Source organism: Salvelinus fontinalis, chromosome 15, assembly GCF_029448725.1.
Source record: "Salvelinus fontinalis isolate EN_2023a chromosome 15, ASM2944872v1, whole genome shotgun sequence".
NCBI lineage: Eukaryota > Metazoa > Chordata > Actinopteri > Salmoniformes > Salmonidae > Salvelinus > Salvelinus fontinalis.
In genome coordinates this window covers 10449991-10472213 of record NC_074679.1, presented here as the reverse complement: position 1 = coordinate 10472213, position 22223 = coordinate 10449991, and the positions used below count along the sequence as shown (strand labels likewise).

The 22223-nt window shown below is 42.0% G+C and overlaps 1 long non-coding RNA gene across 1 annotated transcript; it reads right to left on the bottom strand.

The window, feature by feature from the left end:
• Positions 1 to 3571: 3571 nt before the first annotated feature.
• Positions 3572 to 4068, bottom strand: LOC129812135 (uncharacterized). Its single transcript, XR_008752990.1, has 2 exons — positions 3888 to 4068; positions 3572 to 3666 (listed from the first exon to the last, which is right to left on the bottom strand). It is a non-coding gene; the product is annotated as an uncharacterized LOC129812135 (long non-coding RNA).
• Between the last annotated feature and the right edge of the window lie 18155 nt (positions 4069 to 22223).

Below are 22223 nucleotides of genomic sequence, written 5' to 3'. Positions count from 1 at the left end.
CTGTCTCTGTTGTGAAGGATAATACATGTTTCAGCCTGTCTCTGTGTGTTTCAGCTTGTCTGTGTGTTTCAGCCTCTCTGTGTGTTTCAGCTTGTCTCTGTTGTGAAGGATAGTACCGGTTTCAGACTGTCTCTGTTGTGAAGGATAATATGTGTTTCAGAATGTCTCTGTTGTGAAGGATAATACCTGTTTCAGCCTGTCTCTGTGTGTTTCAGCTTGTCTCTGTTTTGAAGGATAAGTGGTTTCATGATTTTGCTCTGACCCTCGCAATCTTAATGGTCAAAGTGTGTGTGTGGTGGATTCTGTCCTGCTCTACACAGCTTTAATGGCTCAAGCGAGCAGTTTTAATGGCTGAACAGAGCAGATACCTGAATGTGTGTGTGTGTGTCTTAATGATTAAAGCGTGGACAGACCTGGCCTTGGGCCTACAAAGAGATGCTACACTACTTTATCACTGACCTCAACCCAGAGTCTCGCAGAGTGTTCAGTCAGCCCACTGACACCCTTATCAGATCACAGCAAAATCAGAGTCTACTTGAACAGAGCAATACTCAATCATGAGGCATCAACCAATGAACTGAATAATATTAAGAAATGCTGTAGATGGAAGGAAAATAGTGTTGAAACCTAAAAAAAAGAAAATTCAATCCCTTTTAGACAATTTCCTGGACAAAACGTTCCACTGTAATAGTGAAGGTGTAAACTTGGCAGTAGAAAACCTAAACAGTATATTTGACCTCTCAGCTTCCCTATCAAATCCCCAAAAATTCTAACAGAAAACCGAAGAAAATGAACAACAATGACAAATGATTTAATGAAGAATAAAAACCCTATGAAAGAAAGAGAGAAACCTGTCCAACCAAAAACATAGAGACCCAGAAAACCTGAGTCTACGCCTTCACAATGGTGAATCACTAAAACAATACAGAAATACACTTCAGGTGACTATGGCCAGACAGTCAGATCCTGTGTTTACCTGGTTGAGGACGGTGACGGTCTCCCCTTCTCTGACTGTCAACTCGTTGTTTCCTGGTTCAGCACTGAAGTCATATATCACCTGGGTCTGAAACAGAACAGACACAGAGAGGTTGAACCACAATGACCTCAAGACCCCCCCCCCCACACACACACACACACACTGTACATCCTGTCTGAGTGTGGTTAGCCCTGAGGGTACTGACTCTCACAGTAGAGAATAAACAGTCAGCAACATTGAGAGACACACACACTGTCTTTCTCTCTTGAACCCTTCTCTCTTAAACAGTTTTCCACCAGCAGCAGTTCACCTGACACATGCAGATGGACTCGCATGTAAATACTTCTAAGTGTTGTTTATTAATCTGTCTATCCACATGGCATTCAATCCATATCTTGTATGACATTGGTTCATTCATAACTTGTTATGTTTTTACAGTTTTTAAAAGTTATTACTGCAATCTACACTACATGGGCCGATAGACGTAGCAAATTGTTTCCCCTAATAATAATAATAATAATATTCTATTCATCATGACAATGAAGTTAAATGATTTTCTATCATTCGAAAAAGCGCATCATGACACGCTGAAGAAACTGTCCTACCTGCATTGCCATCGTTGCAGCGTTGATAATAGTTATCCGCGCAAAGACGTCTGGGTGAAAACAGCCCTCGCCCGAATACGTAACAAAGCAGGCTAGAGGAGGCTTCTCCCAGCTCGAAACGCGCCACTCCTTCTCTTCTCTTACACACATGTTACAACGTGATATTAAGCAGCAATATTCAGAGACGACAGACGCGTAGTTTTTCCATAACCGAATAGTTTGTTAGTTACTTTGTATCCTCGAACGTAAAGAGAGACAGAAAGAGAGCAAAGGTGGGAAAGGGGAGAGGAGGGTACGCGGAAAGGGCCGCTCTTCCTCCAAGCAGGATATTAGAACAAGTTTCTCGGAATGTGGATACAGTCGTGGCAGTTCAGTTCCTTTTCCGATAGCTACTGCTCTGTCACGGGTTTTACTGCGTTAATACACTGAGTGTTCAAAGATCAGGAACTCTCAACTTCTAGGCTAAGTAAGAAATATGGAAACAACTTGGTATAAGCTACAGAGGAAATGTTAGCCTAAATTAATTGATGCAACTGTAAACTCTCTGCAAATGGTGTATAACACTGTTTAGAGTTATATGCGATATTAGGCCAACATAGGCAATCATGGGTTCTGATGCTATAAAATAATACTATAAACTAACGACCATGCATATGGGGATATTCTCCATCATCCCAGTGCCTGTGGCAGTAACACAACCACCTTTAGCCAACAGTAAAAAGTAAAAATACATAATATTAAAAGTAATAATAAATACACAATGAGTAATGCTAACTTGGCTATATTGACATGGGGTACCAGAACCGAGTCAATGTGCAGGGAGGGGTTCCGAGGTAATTGGGGTACCAGAACCGAGTCAATGTGCAGGGAGGGGTCCGAGGTAATTGGGGTAGCAGAACCGAGTCAATGTGCAGGGAGGGGTCCGAGGTAATTGGGGTAGCAGAACCGAGTCAATGTGCAGGGAGGGGTACGAGGTAATTGGGGTAGCAGAACCGAGTCAATGTGCAGGGAGGGGTCCGAGGTAATTGGGGTAGCAGAACCGAGTCAATGTGCAGGGAGGGGTCCGAGGTAATTGGGGTAGCAGAACCGAGTCAATGTGCAGGGAGGGGTCCGAGGTAATTGAGGTAGCAGAACCGAGTCAATGTGCAGGGAGGGGTACGGGGTAATTGGGGTAGCAGAACCGAGTCAATGTGCAGGGAGGGGTCCGAGGTAATTGAGGTAGCAGAACCGAGTCAATGTGCAGGGAGGGGTACGGGGTAATTGGGGTAGAAGAACCGAGTCAATGTGCAGGGAGGGGTCCGAGGTAATTGAGGTAGCAGAACCGAGTCAATGTGCAGGGAGGGGTACGGGGTAATTGGGGTAGAAGAACCGAGTCAATGTGCAGGGAGGGGTCCGAGGTAATTGGGGTAGCAGAACCGAATCAATGTGCAGGGAGGGGTACGGGGTAATTGGGGTACCAGAACCGTCAATGTGCAGGGAGGGGTACGAGGTGATTGGGGTACCAGAACCGAATCAATGTGCAGGGAGGGGTCCGAGGTAATTGGGGTAGCAGAACCGAGTCAATGTGCAGGGAGGGGTACGGGGTAATTGGGGTAGCAGAACCGAGTCAATGTGCAGGGAGGGGTCCGAGGTAATTGAGGTAGATATGTACATGTACAGAGCCTTCAGAAGGTATTCACACCCCTTGACTTATTCCACATTTCTTTGTGTTACAGCCTGAATTTAAATGTATTCAATTGTAAATTGGGATGTTGTGTCACTGGCCTTCACACGATACTCCATTATGTCAAAGTGGAATTACGTTGTTAGACATATTAAAACGTTTATAAAATATTTAACGCTGAAATGTCTTGAGTCAATCAGTATTCAGCCTATTTGTTGTGGCACGCATGAATAAGTTCAGGAGTAAATAGATGTGCTTAATGTAACATTTGTCTTATGTACTCTCCATGCGTTGTGTTTTCTAATAATAAATCACTTCGGCCAGTGGTCCCAGTTGAGCATCATTTATTTCTGTTGTTAAATGGGAAACAGCACGTTAGTTGTGCAGGGCTTAACAGTGTTGATGGCTGTCGATGACAAAATCTGTAGCATGAAGACATCTGTGTTAGCAGTGGCTTATGTGACCATGACATCGGTGTATGCTAGCTAACACACTTATTTACAGCAATCATATGCCAAAGCACATCCCAGAAAGCCTCTCAATCCCAAACAGGTACCGTATACCCACACATGTATAAATCAGTAACGTACAGCAAACTTGTACACATTGTAAAATAGAAAACAGTATTCAGAACGTGACCTACCCCTTGCATCACATTTTCATACTGGGGAGACCTGACGTTCGCGATCTCCCCCCATCTGCAAACGGGGCCAATCACAACACACCTTATTGTCATCAGAGTTGAACTAACCAATAAGAATGCTTGAACATTAAATATACATTTCTTTAGAGGCAAGTGGAAACATAACCAACCCTGTTACATTAACACAAGTCACAAAATAAGTTACATGGACTGTGTTCAATAATAGTGTTAAAACATGATTTTTGAATGACTATGTCACGTTCCTGACCTATTTCTGTTAGTTTGTTGTATGGTGTTAGTTGGTCAGGACGTGAGTTTGGGTGGGCATTCTATGTTTTCTGTTTCTATGTTGGTTTAAGGGTTGCCTGGTATGGCTCTTAATTAGAGGCAGGTGTTTTGCGTTTTCCTCTAATTGAGAGTCATATTTAGGTAGGTTGTTTCACAGTGTTCGTTGTGGGTGGTTGTCTCCTGTGTCAGTGTTTGTCGCACCATACGGGACTGTTCGGTATGTTTGTACATCGTCATTTTTGTGTAGTCTATTTTTCCCTCTTCGTGCGTTCTTCGTGTTTTATTGTAAGTTCGTATGTCTAGGTTTGTCTACACATTCGTTTTGTTATTTTGTTAGTTAATTCAAGTCTAGTTCGTTTTCTGTCTTAGTTGTTTTGTCGTGTCTTTATTAAATCATGTCATTTCACAAAGCTGTGCCTTGGTTCAATCACTACTCCTCCTCTTCGGTTGAAGAGGAGGAGGACTACCGTTACAGACTACCTCATCTCTGTACCCCACACATACAATTATCTGTAAGGTCCCTCAGTCGAGCAGTGCATTTCGAACACAGATTCAACCACAAATACCATGGATGTTTTCCAATGCCTTGGAAAAATGGGCACCGATTGTTAGATGCGTTAAAAAAAATAAATGACATTGAATATCCCTTTGAGACATTGTATCAATACACCCAGTACATTACAAAGATACAGGGGTCCTTCCTAACTCAGTTGCCGGAGAGGAAAGAAACCGCTCAGGATTTCACCATCAATCAATCAAATTTATTTATAAAGCCATTTTTACATCAGCAAATGTCACAAAGTGATATCCAGAAACCGAGCCTAAAACCCCCCTGTGGCCCTGTCAGACGATACCTCCGGACAGGACCAACCAGGCAGGCTGAGAATAGCCCACAAAGATCTCCTCCACCACACGAGCTCAAGGGGGTGCAAAACCAGGACAGGAAGATCACGTCACTGACCCAACCCACCCAAGTGACGCACCCCTTCTAGGGACGGCATGGAAGAGCACTAGTAAGCCAGGGACTCAGCCCCCACAATAGGGTCAGAGGCAAAGAATCCCAGTGGAGAGAGGGTAGCTGGCCATGCAGAGACAGCAAGGGCGGTTCACCACTCCAGTGCCTTGCAGCTCACCTTCACACCACGGGGCAGACTACACTCAATCATAGGACCTACTGAAGAGATGAGTCTTCAGTAACTACTTAATGCAGTTCTGTAATGGTGTAGTCTCAGTAGTTCTAATATTGTAATGGTGTAGTCTCAGTAGTTCTAAGATTGTAATGGTGTAGTATCAGTAGTTCTGTAATGGTGTAGTATCAGTAGTTCTAATATTGTAATGGTGTAGTATCAGTAGTTCTGTAATGGTGTAGTATCATTAGTTCTGTAATGGTGTAGTATCAGTAGTTCTGTAATGGTGTAGTATCAGTAGTTCTGTAATGGTATAGTATCAGTAATATTGTAATGGTGTAGTATCAGTAGTTCTGTAATGGTGTAGTATCAGTAGTTCTGTAATGGTATAGTATCAGTAATATTGTAATGGTGTAGTATCAGTAGTTCTGTAATGGTGTAGTATCAGTAGTTCTGTAATGGTGTAGTATCAGTAGTTCTGTAATGGTGTAGTATCAGTAGTTCTGTAATGGTGTAGTATCATTAGTTCTGTAATGGTGTAGTATCAGTAGTTCTGTAATGGTGTAGTATCAGTAGTTCTGTAATGGTGTAGTATCAGTAGTTCTAATATTGTAATGCTGTAGTATCAGTAGTTCTGTAATGGTGTAGTATCAGTAGTTCTAATATTGTAATGGTGTAGTATCAGTAGTTCTGTAATGGTGTAGTATCAGTAGTTCTGTAATGGTGTAGTATCAGTAGTTCTGTAATGGTGTAGTATCAGTAGTTCTGTAATGGTGTAGTATCAGTAGTACTGTAATGGTGTAGTATCAGTAGTTCTGTAATGGTGTAGTATCAGTAGTTCTGTAATGGTGTAGTATCAGTAGTTCTGTAATGGTATCATTAGTTCTGTAATGGTGTAGTATCAGTAGTTCTGTAATGGTATAGTATCAGTAATATTGTAATGGTGTAGTATCAGTAGTACTGTAATGGTGTAGTATCAGTAGTTCTGTAATGGTGTAGTATCAGTAGTACTATAATGGTGTAGTATCAGTAGTTCTAATATTGTAATGGTGTAGTATCAGTAGTTCTAATATTGTAATGGTGTAGTATCAGTAGTTCTAATATTGTAATGGTGTAGTATCAGTAGTTCTGTAATGGTATAGTATCAGTAGTTCTGTAATGGTGTAGTATCAGTAGTACTGTAATGGTGTAGTATCAGTAGTTCTGTAATGGTGTAGTATCAGTAGTTCTAGTACTGTAATGGTGTAGTATCAGTAATATTGTAATGGTGTAGTATCAGTAGTTCTGTAATGGTGTAGTATCAGTAGTTCTGTAATGGTATAGTATCAGTAGTTCTGTAATGGTGTAGTATCAGTAGTTCTGTAATGGTATAGTATCAGTAATATTGTAATGGTGTAGTATCAGTAGTTCTGTAATGGTGTAGTATCAGTAGTTCTGTAATGGTGTAGTATCAGTAGTTCTGTAATGGTGTAGTATCAGTAGTTCTGTAATGGTGTAGTATCAGTAGTTCTAGTACTGTAATGGTGTAGTATCAGTAATATTGTAATGGTGTAGTATCAGTAGTTCTGTAATGGTGTAGTATCAGTAGTTCTGTAATGGTATAGTATCAGTAGTTCTGTAATGGTGCAGTATCAGTAGTTCTGTAATGGTGTAGTATCAGTAGTTCTGTAATGGTGTAGTATCAGTAGTACTATAATGGTATCATTAGTTCTGTAATGGTGTAGTATCAGTAGTACTATAATGGTATCATTAGTTCTGTAATGGTGTAGTATCAGTAGTTCTAATATTGTAATGGTGTAGTATCAGTAGTTCTGTAATGGTGTAGTATCATTTGTTCTGTAATGGTGTAGTATCAGTAGTTCTGTAATGGTGTAGTATCAGTAGTTCTGTAATGGTATAGTATCAGTAATATTGTAATGGTGTAGTATCAGTAGTACTGTAATGGTGTAGTATCAGTAGTTCTGTAATGGTGTAGTCTCAGTAGTTCTAATATTGTAATGGTGTAGTATCAGTAGTTCTGTAATGGTGTAGTATCAGTAGTTCTGTAATGGTGTAGTATCAGTAGTTCTGTAATGGTGTAGTATCAGTAGTTCTGTAATGGTATAGTATCAGTAATATTGTAATGGTGTAGTATCAGTAGTTCTGTAATGGTGTAGTATCAGTAGTTCTGTAATGGTATAGTATCAGTAATATTGTAATGGTGTAGTATCAGTAGTTCTGTAATGGTGTAGTATCAGTAGTTCTAATATTGTAATGGTGTAGTATCAGTAGTTCTGTAATGGTGTAGTATCAGTAGTTCTAATATTGTAATGGTGTAGTATCAGTAGTTCTGTAATGGTGTAGTATCAGTAGTTCTGTAATGGTGTAGTATCAGTAGTTCTGTAATGGTGTAGTATCAGTAGTACTATAATGGTATCATTAGTTCTGTAATGGTGTAGTATCAGTAGTACTATAATGGTATCATTAGTTCTGTAATGGTGTAGTATCAGTAGTTCTAATATTGTAATGGTGTAGTATCAGTAGTTCTAATATTGTAATGGTGTAGTATCAGTAGTTCTGTAATGGTGTAGTATCAGTAGTTCTGTAATGGTATCATTAGTTCTGTAATGGTGTAGTATCAGTAGTTCTGTAATGGTATAGTATCAGTAATATTGTAATGGTGTAGTATCAGTAGTACTGTAATGGTGTAGTATCAGTAGTTCTGTAATGGTGTAGTCTCAGTAGTTCTGTAATGGTGTAGTATCAGTAGTTCTGTAATGGTGTAGTATCAGTAGTTCTAATATTGTAATGTTGTAGTATCAGTTGTTCTAATATTGTAATGGTGTAGTATCAGTAGTTCTGTAATGGTATAGTATCAGTAGTTCTGTAATGGTGTAGTATCAGTAATATTGTAATGGTGTAGTATCAGTAGTTCTGTAATGGTGTAGTATCAGTAGTTCTGTAATGGTGTAGTATCAGTAGTTCTGTAATGGTGTAGTATCAGTAGTTCTAGTACTGTAATGGTGTAGTATCAGTAATATTGTAATGGTGTAGTATCAGTAGTTCTGTAATGGTGTAGTATCAGTAGTTCTGTAATGGTATAGTATCAGTAGTTCTGTAATGGTGCAGTATCAGTAGTTCTGTAATGGTGTAGTATCAGTAGTTCTGTAATGGTGTAGTATCAGTAGTACTATAATGGTATCATTAGTTCTGTAATGGTGTAGTATCAGTAGTACTATAATGGTATCATTAGTTCTGTAATGGTGTAGTATCAGTAGTTCTAATATTGTAATGGTGTAGTATCAGTAGTTCTGTAATGGTGTAATATCATTTGTTCTGTAATGGTGTAGTATCAGTAGTTCTGTAATGGTGTAGTATCAGTAGTTCTGTAATGGTATAGTATCAGTAATATTGTAATGGTGTAGTATCAGTAGTACTGTAATGGTGTAGTATCAGTAGTTCTGTAATGGTGTAGTCTCAGTAGTTCTGTAATGGTATAGTATCAGTAATATTGTAATGGTGTAGTATCAGTAGTACTGTAATGGTGTAGTATCAGTAGTTCTGTAATGGTGTAGTCTCAGTAGTTCTAATATTGTAATGGTGTAGTATCAGTAGTTCTGTAATGGTGTAGTATCAGTAGTTCTGTAATGGTGTAGTATCAGTAGTTCTGTAATGGTGTAGTATCAGTAGTTCTGTAATGGTATAGTATCAGTAATATTGTAATGGTGTAGTATCAGTAGTTCTGTAATGGTGTAGTATCTTTAGTTCTGTAATGGTGTAGTATCAGTAGTTCTGTAATGGTGTAGTATCAGTAGTTCTGTAATGGTATAGTATCAGTAATATTGTAATGGTATAGTATCAGTAATATTGTAATGGTGTAGTATCAGTAGTTCTGTAATGGTGTAGTATCATTAGTTCTGTAATGGTGTAGTATCAGTAGTTCTGTAATGGTATAGTATCAGTAATATTGTAATGGTGTAGTATCAGTAGTTCTGTAATGGTGTAGTATCAGTAGTTCTGTAATGGTATAGTATCAGTAGTTCTGTAATGGTGTAGTATCAGTAGTTCTGTAATGGTATAGTATCAGTAATATTGTAATGGTGTAGTATCAGTAGTTCTGTAATGGTGTAGTATCAGTAGTTCTGTAATGGTGTAGTATCAGTAGTTCTGTAATGGTGTAGTATCAGTAGTACTGTAATGGTGTAGTATCAGTAGTTCTGTAATGGTGTAGTATCAGTAGTTCTGTAATGGTGTAGTATCAGTAGTTCTGTAATGGTATCATTAGTTCTGTAATGGTGTAGTATCAGTAGTTCTGTAATGGTATAGTATCAGTAATATTGTAATGGTGTAGTATCAGTAGTACTGTAATGGTGTAGTATCAGTAGTTCTGTAATGGTGTAGTATCAGTAGTACTATAATGGTGTAGTATCAGTAGTTCTAATATTGTAATGGTGTAGTATCAGTAGTTCTAATATTGTAATGGTGTAGTATCAGTAGTTCTAATATTGTAATGGTGTAGTATCAGTAGTTCTGTAATGGTATAGTATCAGTAGTTCTGTAATTGTGTAGTATCAGTAGTACTGTAATGGTGTAGTATCAGTAGTTCTGTAATGGTGTAGTATCAGTAGTTCTAGTACTGTAATGGTGTAGTATCAGTAATATTGTAATGGTGTAGTATCAGTAGTTCTGTAATGGTGTAGTATCAGTAGTTCTGTAATGGTATAGTATCAGTAGTTCTGTAATGGTGTAGTATCAGTAGTTCTGTAATGGTATAGTATCAGTAATATTGTAATGGTGTAGTATCAGTAGTTCTGTAATGGTGTAGTATCAGTAGTTCTGTAATGGTGTAGTATCAGTAGTTCTGTAATGGTGTAGTATCAGTAGTTCTGTAATGGTGTAGTATCAGTAGTTCTAGTACTGTAATGGTGTAGTATCAGTAATATTGTAATGGTGTAGTATCAGTAGTTCTGTAATGGTGTAGTATCAGTAGTTCTGTAATGGTATAGTATCAGTAGTTCTGTAATGGTGCAGTATCAGTAGTTCTGTAATGGTGTAGTATCAGTAGTTCTGTAATGGTGTAGTATCAGTAGTACTATAATGGTATCATTAGTTCTGTAATGGTGTAGTATCAGTAGTACTATAATGGTATCATTAGTTCTGTAATGGTGTAGTATCAGTAGTTCTAATATTGTAATGGTGTAGTATCAGTAGTTCTGTAATGGTGTAGTATCATTTGTTCTGTAATGGTGTAGTATCAGTAGTTCTGTAATGGTGTAGTATCAGTAGTTCTGTAATGGTATAGTATCAGTAATATTGTAATGGTGTAGTATCAGTAGTACTGTAATGGTGTAGTATCAGTAGTTCTGTAATGGTGTAGTCTCAGTAGTTCTAATATTGTAATGGTGTAGTATCAGTAGTTCTGTAATGGTGTAGTATCAGTAGTTCTGTAATGGTGTAGTATCAGTAGTTCTGTAATGGTGTAGTATCAGTAGTTCTGTAATGGTATAGTATCAGTAATATTGTAATGGTGTAGTATCAGTAGTTCTGTAATGGTGTAGTATCAGTAGTTCTGTAATGGTATAGTATCAGTAATATTGTAATGGTGTAGTATCAGTAGTTCTGTAATGGTGTAGTATCAGTAGTTCTAATATTGTAATGGTGTAGTATCAGTAGTTCTGTAATGGTGTAGTATCAGTAGTTCTAATATTGTAATGGTGTAGTATCAGTAGTTCTGTAATGGTGTAGTATCAGTAGTTCTGTAATGGTGTAGTATCAGTAGTTCTGTAATGGTGTAGTATCAGTAGTACTATAATGGTATCATTAGTTCTGTAATGGTGTAGTATCAGTAGTACTATAATGGTATCATTAGTTCTGTAATGGTGTAGTATCAGTAGTTCTAATATTGTAATGGTGTAGTATCAGTAGTTCTAATATTGTAATGGTGTAGTATCAGTAGTTCTGTAATGGTGTAGTATCAGTAGTTCTGTAATGGTATCATTAGTTCTGTAATGGTGTAGTATCAGTAGTTCTGTAATGGTATAGTATCAGTAATATTGTAATGGTGTAGTATCAGTAGTACTGTAATGGTGTAGTATCAGTAGTTCTGTAATGGTGTAGTCTCAGTAGTTCTGTAATGGTGTAGTATCAGTAGTTCTGTAATGGTGTAGTATCAGTAGTTCTAATATTGTAATGGTGTAGTATCAGTAGTTCTAATATTGTAATGGTGTAGTATCAGTAGTTCTGTAATGGTATAGTATCAGTAGTTCTGTAATGGTGTAGTATCAGTAATATTGTAATGGTGTAGTATCAGTAGTTCTGTAATGGTGTAGTATCAGTAGTTCTGTAATGGTGTAGTATCAGTAGTTCTGTAATGGTGTAGTATCAGTAGTTCTAGTACTGTAATGGTGTAGTATCAGTAATATTGTAATGGTGTAGTATCAGTAGTTCTGTAATGGTGTAGTATCAGTAGTTCTGTAATGGTATAGTATCAGTAGTTCTGTAATGGTGCAGTATCAGTAGTTCTGTAATGGTGTAGTATCAGTAGTTCTGTAATGGTGTAGTATCAGTAGTACTATAATGGTATCATTAGTTCTGTAATGGTGTAGTATCAGTAGTACTATAATGGTATCATTAGTTCTGTAATGGTGTAGTATCAGTAGTTCTAATATTGTAATGGTGTAGTATCAGTAGTTCTGTAATGGTGTAGTATCATTTGTTCTGTAATGGTGTAGTATCAGTAGTTCTGTAATGGTGTAGTATCAGTAGTTCTGTAATGGTATAGTATCAGTAATATTGTAATGGTGTAGTATCAGTAGTACTGTAATGGTGTAGTATCAGTATTTCTGTAATGGTGTAGTCTCAGTAGTTCTGTAATGGTATAGTATCAGTAATATTGTAATGGTGTAGTATCAGTAGTACTGTAATGGTGTAGTATCAGTAGTTCTGTAATGGTGTAGTCTCAGTAGTTCTAATATTGTAATGGTGTAGTATCAGTAGTTCTGTAATGGTGTAGTATCAGTAGTTCTGTAATGGTGTAGTATCAGTAGTTCTGTAATGGTGTAGTATCAGTAGTTCTGTAATGGTATAGTATCAGTAATATTGTAATGGTGTAGTATCAGTAGTTCTGTAATGGTGTAGTATCATTAGTTCTGTAATGGTGTAGTATCAGTAGTTCTGTAATGGTGTAGTATCAGTAGTTCTGTAATGGTATAGTATCAGTAATATTGTAATGGTATAGTATCAGTAATATTGTAATGGTGTAGTATCAGTAGTTCTGTAATGGTGTAGTATCATTAGTTCTGTAATGGTGTAGTATCAGTAGTTCTGTAATGGTATAGTATCAGTAATATTGTAATGGTGTAGTATCAGTAGTTCTGTAATGGTGTAGTATCAGTAGTTCTGTAATGGTATAGTATCAGTAGTTCTGTAATGGTGTAGTATCAGTAGTTCTGTAATGGTATAGTATCAGTAATATTGTAATGGTGTAGTATCAGTAGTTCTGTAATGGTGTAGTATCAGTAGTTCTGTAATGGTGTAGTATCAGTAGTTCTGTAATGGTATAGTATCAGTAATATTGTAATGGTGTAGTATCAGTAGTTCTGTAATGGTGTAGTATCAGTAGTTCTGTAATGGTGTAGTCTCAGTAGTTCTAATATTGTAATGGTGTAGTATCAGTAGTTCTGTAATGGTGTAGTATCAGTAGTTCTGTAATGGTGTAGTATCAGTAGTTCTGTAATGGTGTAGTTGGGTGGGGCATTGGTTCTTAGCTGAGATATGAAATGGTTCATACCCTACCATACCATAAGGTCATACCGTACATCATTTAACTATTATATAAAAAGTATTTGATTTAAAAAATATATATTTAACCACTTATATTGGTTTGCACAAACACTGCATCCAGACTTCCATTGGTTGGGTCACCTTTAGATGAGTCCCGTGATTGGTTCACCTTTTAGATGAGTCCCGTGATTGGTTCACCTTTTAGATGAGTCCCGTGATTGGTTCACCTTTAGATGAGTCCCGTGATTGGTTCATCTTTTAGATGAGTCCTGTGATTGGTTCACCTTTAGATGAGTCCCGTGATTGGTTCACCTTTAGATGAGTCCCGTGATTGGTTCACCTTTAGATGAGTCCCGTGACACTTGTCGGGGTTGTAGGTCAAACTGTTCAGATGCTCCTGACGTTTTCGTGAGAAGACCGATATTTGGTATTTCTCCTGGTCTGACAAACAGTGCTTGTTGCTTTTCCACTTTCCACTGCAGATGCGGAAGGGCGACAATAAACTGATGTGTTGGATTGACACGCAGCCCATACAAAACCCCCCTCCAGACATCTCTAGTTTAAAATGACAGATTTTTTTCTGGGGATATTTTAATCATATCCCAGAGATTGATGCACCGGTGCGTCATTAGACTCTAGGGGGGTTTCTCATTTAAAGCCAGTGTAAGAAGCGGTAGATCTGTTATGTTCACTATGCTTCCCGTTCTTAAGTAACATTTTTGCATCTTTTACTTTCGGGGTTTGTACACCGGCTTCAAACAGCTGAAAATAATATTTTTTGGGGGGGGGTTATGGGAAATATATTTCATAGCTGTTTAGATTGTACAATGGGTCTCTACACTAGACAGACACTTTTTCTGTCACATGAACTGAAGTTAGGTGAACTATTAGGATTTTTGCAACCAGGAAATGGCAGAGATATTTCTGCATAGTGCTGCTTTATCGGTATCTTCAATGACCTTTTCAGAATGTGTGTGTGTGTGTGTGTGTGTGTGTGTGTGTGTGTGTGTGTGTGTGTGTGTGTGTGTGTGTGTGTGTGTGTGTGTGTGTGTGTGTGTGTGTGTGTGTGTGTGTGTGTGTTTGTCTGTAAAACATCAGTAATTACCTGTACCATGTTGACCATATGTGAGGCCGGCCTTCTTCAGGATAATCCTAGTTAAGAGATTAGTGAGAGAGACTGAGGGGGTAGATGGAAGAGAGAGAAAAAGAGGGAGGGAGAGAGTCAATGCAGAGACACACCGTACCGTCTCAAGGGTCTACTGTTTGTGTACGAATCCACTACACGATATAGATCTGGACTGTACTCTCTCTACTAGCTTTTCACTATGGTCCTTCCCAACTTCGAGAACAGCTGACATTACAACTCTTTGAAACTTGTTGAAAATCCACTGTTGTAGGGACTCTGGAAGACTTGGAGAAGCCCAGCCTCTTCAGACCAGACTTGATGGGAACAAACTGTTTGGAAAGGTGTAAACCCTTAAATGGAAAGAGAGGATGACGGCCTACATGAACTTCAAGAACGATTAACCGCACAGGAGAGAGCGAGAGACAAAGGGAGAGAGGAAGAGAGCGAGAGAGAAAGTCGGAGAGGATGATAGCGTACGTGGACTGTCTGTCCCCTGAGCTGGTGGGGGGACGGGGCGTGAGGGTGGGGGCTCGATGCTGGAAGGGAGGGTACAGCGAGGATGAGGATGAGTTGCTTCCTCTCTGCTCGAAAGATGTCCGAAAGATGCCCTCCCTGCAGCCCAAGAGCGAGGGCAGTTTGAGACGTCGTCTGCTCACCTCCAAGATCCACCAGCAACGAGACACACTGTGGGCTCCCAGGCCTCTTGCCCAGGGTCTCCCGGACAACCAAGGCCTCCAGGGGACGCTACACAGACAGGACTACCCTGGCCCCCAGCCCCAGCCCCAGGCCAAACCCAGCCCCTCTGGCCTTGTGATGCACCACCTAGCAGGCTACTCGTCCCAGGGTTCCCAGCAACATAGGCACAACGTAGGCTACTCCTTGACCCAGCTACAGAGGACCAGCTATTCTCCCCCAACCCCCGACCCCCATCCTGGGTACAGCTTCCCCCTACCACCTCCTTCTCCTCCAGGAGCAGCCAGATGCAGCCACACTGGAACCGCAGGCTACCCCAACTGTAACCCAGGATACTGTAACCCAGGATACTGTAACCCGGGATACAGTAACACAGCCTACACCACAAGGCCCAGCAGCAGCTCTAATCCAGGACACCACAACACTGCACAAGGACCCAGCAACCCTTCCCCAGGACAGGGATACGGCCCTACCTCCTACCCCCCAGGACCCAGCTACAGCTCTACCTTAGGGTTAGCGTCCCAGTCCCAGCCCAGCCTCCCCTCTAACCTGCCCCAGCAGAGAAAGAGCTTCTCTCCCTTCAACCTGCTCCGACGGCGCAGCTACAACTCAAGCCAGATGCCCTTCTCACATACCCCCCAAAGCCAAGACTGGACAGGTACTCAGAGCTATTTATTTATCAGTTCTGTGTTAGTGCAACAATGGTTTTTGGATTCTACATTCTACTGGAAAGTAGGAGAATATGAGCTGAACGTTAGGAATATATTATAGAAAACTCCCCCCTACCTGGGAGAGTCCAGATTAGCTTTGACCCAGCTCTGCCCTGGTTGGCTCTAACTCCCACTATCTGTTTTTATCTCAGTCTATTTTGTTTATCTCTCTCTCTCTCTCTCTCTCTCTCTCTCTCTCTCTCTCTCTCTCTCTCTCTCTCTCTCTCTCTCTCTCTCTGTCTCTCTCAATTCAATTCAATTCAATTCAAGGGGCTTTATTGGCATGGGAAACATGTGTTAACATTGCCAAAGCAAGTGAGGTAGATAACATACAAAAGTGAAATAAACAATACAAATTAACAGTAAACATTACACATACAGAAGTTTCAAAACAATAAAGACATTACAAATGGCAGATGACCTCAGGCCTTGGATATTCCAGGATGATATAGTGAAGGCTTTTTGTTCCATAAAGTGTCCAATGTTGTTGGTCATGGTTTGGCCTCAGGCCAGTAAGTGTGAGCAGAGCCTGCTGAGCATCTGGTACATGCCGTTGGCTTGGGCGAGTGTAAGAGTGGGGGTTGGGCCTGTTTGCCCGCTCACTACCTGGGCGTATGTGTGACTTCCATGTTGATGCCCTCTTTGCGGGGGTGGGGTCTCTCTCTCTCTCTGCTCTCTCTGTCTCTCTCTCTGTCTCTCTCTCTCTGTCTCTCTCTCTCTGCTCTCTCTCTGTCTCTCTCTCTCTCTCTCTCTCTCTCTCTCTCTCTCTCTCTCTCAATTCAATTCAATTCAATTCAAGGGGCTTTATTGGCATGGGAAACATGTGTTAACATTGCCAAAGCAAGTGAGGTAGATAATACACAAAAGTGAAATAAACAATACAAATTAACAGTAAACATTACACATACAGAAGTTTCAAAACAAGAAAGACATTACAAATGTCATATTATATATATACAATGTTGTAACAATGTACAAATGGTTAAAGCACACAAGTTAAAATAAATAAGCATAAATATGGGTTGTATTTACAATGGTGTTTGTTCTTCACTGGTTGCCCTTTTCTTGTGGCAACAGGTCACAAATCTTGCTGCTGTGATGGAACACTGTGGTATTTCACCCAATAGATATGGGAGTTTATCAAAACTGGATTTGTTTTCAAATTCTTTGTGGATCTGTGTAATCTGAGGGAAATATGTCTCTCTAATATGGTCATACATTGGGCAGGAGGTTAGGAAGTGCAGCTCAGTTTCCACCTCATTTTGTGGGCAGTGAGCACATCTCTCTCTCTCTCTCTCTCTCACAGAGACAGATACAGATAATTCAACACATTTTGTCGTTGGGTGCAATAATTTTTTTGCATTTTTCATAAAGCACATTTCTTTTAATTCTATACATTTGATCATATCTAATGTGTATTCATGTGATATTTGACAGAAAAATGACAACAATATCTATGGGCTAGTTGATCTGGACATTTCTGACAAGATATAAATATCTCTCTAAGGTAAACAATAACTGGAACGTGACAAGAGGAACTGATGGATGGACTCTCCAAATTTAGAAATTGCACCTTGTGCATTCTAATAGTACAGCTATGCAAGAATAAGTTAAAAAGCTGGACTGCTGACCCCAGTTTGTGAACCACTGATCTAGATTAGCATGGCTATAGAGAGGAGAAGAGGTAGCAGGTTTTTTCATCTCGATTAAACAGTACGATGATGACACAGAGGTTGAACTTTTTAAACACACACTCTGTTTGGTTGGTTATGTCGTCGTGTAGGAAAGGTTTGAAAGCGTCTGACGAATATTGATTATTTTCACGTCGACTATTAGCATAAATGGTGATGCTCTAACATAGTGTGTCTGTGTGTACACTTGAGTGTACAAAACATTAGGAACACCTTCCTAATATTGGACTTGCTCCACCTTGTCTCAATTGACTCAAGGCTTAAACCTTCTTTCTCCTTCCCTTCATCTGCACTGATTGAAATGGATTTAACAAGGGACCTCAACAAGGGATCATAGATTTCACCTGGATTCACCTGCTCAGTCTATGTCATGGAAAGAGCAGGTGCTCCTAATGTTTTGTACACTCGGTGTATGTGAGAGACTACGGTACTGAATGCATCATGTTTCCTACTGAACCAACGTCCTCACACTAGGAGCAGTCCACACACACACACACACACACACACGCACGCGCACGCGCACACACACACACACACACACACACACACACACACACACACACACACACACACACACACACACACACACACACACACACACACACACACACACACACACACACACACACACACACACACGCACCACACACGCACCACACACGCACACGCACACACACACCAGAGGGTTTTAGCGTGTGCAGCTGTAGGTCCATACGGTGATAATGGTAAACAGCGCTAATTCTGGTAATGAGGTTAAGTTGTGAAAAACAGGCTTTAGTTTCCAACAGCTGCTGTCTCTCAGATATACACACACAGTCAGTCTGCTACCAGCACTACTGACCTGTTATAGAGCAGCCATAGCACAGAGACGCTAACAATGCTAGTAATGCTAATTCTAATCGATTTTCATTACGGTAATGCTATTGATGCTAACTCCTATTGCACAAATGGATTATTCTAACTCCTCTGGCACTAATAATGATGATGCTACTGATGCTAACGCCTATGGCACTAATAATGATGATGCTACTGATGCTAACGCCTACGGCTTTATTAATGATCATTTATTATTTTATTTTTTATTTCACCTTTATTTAACCAGGTAGGCTAGTTGAGAACAAGTTCTCATTTTTAACTGCGACCTGGCCAAGATAAAGCATAGCAGTGTGAACAGACAACAACACAGAGTTACACATGGAGTAAACAATAAACAAGTCAATAACATGGTAGAAAAAAAGATAATCTATATACAATGTGTGCAAAAGGCATGAGGAGGTAGGCAATAAATAGGCCATATGATGCGAGTGATGCTAACTCCTATGGCACTAATAATGAATGATGTTAATGATGCTAACTCCTATGGCACTAATAATGATGATGCTAGTGATGCTAATGCCTATGGCACTAATAATAAGGGTGCTAGTGATGCTAACTCCTATGGCACTAATAATGATGATGCTAGTGATGCTAACTCCAATGGCACCAATAATGATGATGCTACTGATGCTATAGTTCTAGTAATGATGATATTAATCCTACAGTTTGTGTCTGTCATTGACACTGCTAGTGATATAATGTTATGACTGGTTATAGCATGCAGAACATTTCTGTGTGTGTGTGTACGTACTGTGTATGTCTATTGCATCTGAAGACTTCCAGCTTTCATAGTCTCATATTAGAATTAGACGTTCATCCATGTTCCTCAAACATAAAATGTCAAAGTTGTTCCCGAACGTCACATTTTGTCAAAACGTCAAGTGTTTAAGGTTAAGTTTAGCCATTAACTCCAAATTCTTAAGGTTAGGCATTAAGGCAAGGGAGGATGAGGAAAGAGAGAGGGAGAGGAGGAGGAGGGAGAGGAGGGGAGGAGGAGAGGGAGAGGGAGAAGAGGAGGAGGGAGAGGAGGAGGAGAGAGAGAGGGAGAGGAGGAAGGGAGGAGGAGGAGAGAGAGAGGGAGAGGAGGAGAGAGAGAAGGAGGAGGGAGAGGAGGGGGAGAGAGGGAGGAAGAGGAGGAGTGAAGAGAGAGGGAGAGGAGGAGAGAGATAGGAAGGGAGAAGGAGGAAGAGAGAGAGGGAGAGGAGGAGAGAGGAGGGAGGATAAGAGAGAGGGGAAGAGGGGGAGGAGAGAGAGGGAGAAGAGGAGGAGGGAGAGGAGGGGAGGAGAGGGAGAGGGAGAAGAGGAGGAGGGAGAGGAGGAGGAGAGAGAGGGAGAGGAGGAAGGGAGGAGGAGGAGAGAGAGAGGGAGAGGAGGAGGAGAGAGGGAGGAAGAGGAGGAGGAGGAGAGAGAGGGAGAGGAGAGAGGAGGGAGGAGAAGAGAGAGAGGAAGGGAGGAGGAGAGAGGAAGGGAGGAGGAGAAGAGGGAGAGGGAGAGGAGGAGAGAGGAGAGGAGAAGAGAGAGAGGAAGAGGAGGAGAGGGAGGAGGAGAGAGGACGGGAGGAGGAGAAGAGAGAGAGGGAGATGAGGAGGGAGGAGAAGAGAGAGAGGTAGAGGAGGAGAGAGGAAGGGAGGAGGAGAAGAGAGAGAGGTAGAGGAGGAGAGAGGAGGGAGGAGAAGAGAGAGAGGAAGAGGAGGAGAGGGAGGAGGAGAGAGGATGGGAGGAGGAGAAGAGCGAGTGGTAGAGGAGGAGAGGGAGGAGGAGAGAGGAGGGAGGAGAAGAGAGAGAGGTAGAGGAGGAGAGAGGAAGGGAGGAGGAGAGGAGAGAGAGAGAGGGAGGAGAGAGGAGGGAGGAGAAGAAAGAGAGGAAGATGAGGAGAGGGAGGAGGAGAGAGGAAGGGAGGAGGAGAAGAGAGAGCGGTAGAGGAGGAGAGGGAGGAGGAGAGAGGAGGGAGGAGAAGAGAGAGAGGTAGAGGAGGAGAGAGGAAGGGAGGAGGAGGAGAGAGAGAGGGAGAGGAGGAGAGAGAGAAGGAGGAGGGAGAGGAGGAGGAGAGAGGGAGGAAGAGGAGGAGTGAAGAGAGAGGGAGAGGAGGAGAGAGATAGGAAGGGAGAAGGAGGAAGAGAGAGAGGGAGAGGAGGAGAGAGGAGGGAGGATAAGAGAGAGGGGAAGAGGGGGAGGAGAGAGAGGGAGAAGAGGAGGAGGGAGAGGAGGGGAGGAGGAGGAGCAGGAGAGGCAGAAGACGAGGAGGGAGAGGAGGAGGAGAGAGAGGGAGAGGAGGAAGGGAGGAGGAGGAGAGAGAGAGAAGGAGGAGGAGGGAGAGGAGGAGGAGAGAGGGAGGAAGAGGAGGAGGAGGAGAGAGAGGGAGAGGAGAGAGGAGAGGAGAAGAGAGAGAGGTAGAGGAGGAGAGAGGAAGGGAGGAGGAGAAGAGGGAGAGGGAGAGGAGGAGAGAGGAGAGGAGAAGAGAGAGAGGAAAAGGAGGAGAGAGAGGAAGGGAGGAGGAGAAGAGAGAGAGGGAGATGAGGAGGGAGGAGAAGAGAGAGAGGTAGAGGAGGAGAGAGGAAGGGAGGAGGAGAAGAGAGAGAGGTAGAGGAGGAGAGAGGAGGGAGGAGAAGAGAGAGAGGAAGAGGAGGAGAGGGAGGAGGAGAGAGGATGGGAGGAGGAGAAGAGCGAGTGGTAGAGGAGGAGAGGGAGGAGGAGAGAGGAGGGAGGAGAAGAGAGAGAGGTAGAGGAGGAGAGAGGAAGGGAGGAGGAGAGGAGAGAGAGGGAGGAGAGAGGAGGGAGGAGAGAAAGAGAGGAAGATGAGGAGAGGGAGGAGGAGAGAGGAAGGGAGGAGGAGAAGAGAGAGCGGTAGAGGAGGAGAGGGAGGAGGAGAGAGGAGGGAGGAGAAGAGAGAGAGGTAGAGGAGGAGAGAGGAAGGGAGGAGCCGAGGAGAGAGAGGGAGGAGAGAGAAGGGAGGAGAAGAGAGAGAGGAAGATGAGGAGAGGGAGGAGGAGAGAGGAGGGAGGAGAAGAGAGAAAGGAGGAGAGAGGGGGGACTAGAAGAGAGAGAGGAGGAGAGAGGAGGGAGGAGAAGAGAGAGAGGTAGAGGAGGAGAGAGGAGGGAGGAGAAGAGAGAGGGAGAGGAGGAGAGAGGAGGGAGGAGAAGAGAGAGAGGGAGAGGAGGAGAGAGAGAGGGAGGAGAAGCGAGAGAGGGAGAGGAGGAGAGAGAGAGGGAGGAGAAGCGAGAGGAGGGAGGAGAAGAGAGAGAGGGAGGAGAAGAGAGAGGGAGAGGAGGAGAGAGGATGGAGGAGAAGAGAGAGAGGGAGAGGAGGAAAGAGAGAGTGAGGAGAAGCGAGAGAGGGAGAGGAGGAGAGAGAGAGGGAGGAGAAGCGAGAGGAGGGAGGAGAAGAGAGAGAGGGAGGAGAAGAGAGAGAGGGAGAGGAGGAGAGAAGAGGGAGGAGAAGAGAGAGAGGGAGAGGAGGAGAGAGGAGGGAATAAAAGAGAGAGAGGGAGAGGAGGAGAGGCAGGTAATATAGAAATGTAGTAGGTTAACTGACATTTATACTGAACTGGCAGAGTTCCAAAAGCATTGAGTTTAAAACTGCTGCACCTCATTATAACACAAGAGGTGTGTGTGTGTGTGTGTGTGTGTGTGAGACAGGGAGTGATGAGGGTGGGCACATTTGTCACTGAGAGAGCAGAAGGGAGGGAGAAAGGGAGGAGAAGGGTGGTGCAGTGTGAGTTGTGTGGCAGTGTTTTTCCTCGATTTCTTCACGTCCTCCTCATCCTCCTCGTCCTCCTCATCCTCCTCATCCTCCTCATCCTTTCTTCTCGCCACATCTCTAATGGAGGAGCGACCGGGAGTCGTTTTATACATCACCGGGGAGGGATAACACACACACACACACACACACACACACACACACACACACACACACACACACACACACACACACACACACACACACACACACACACACACACACACACACACACACACACACACACACACACACACACACACACACACATCTCAGCCTCAACCATGGTGTTCATCAGCTTGGCTCTAAAATCTGTCCTGAAGTACTT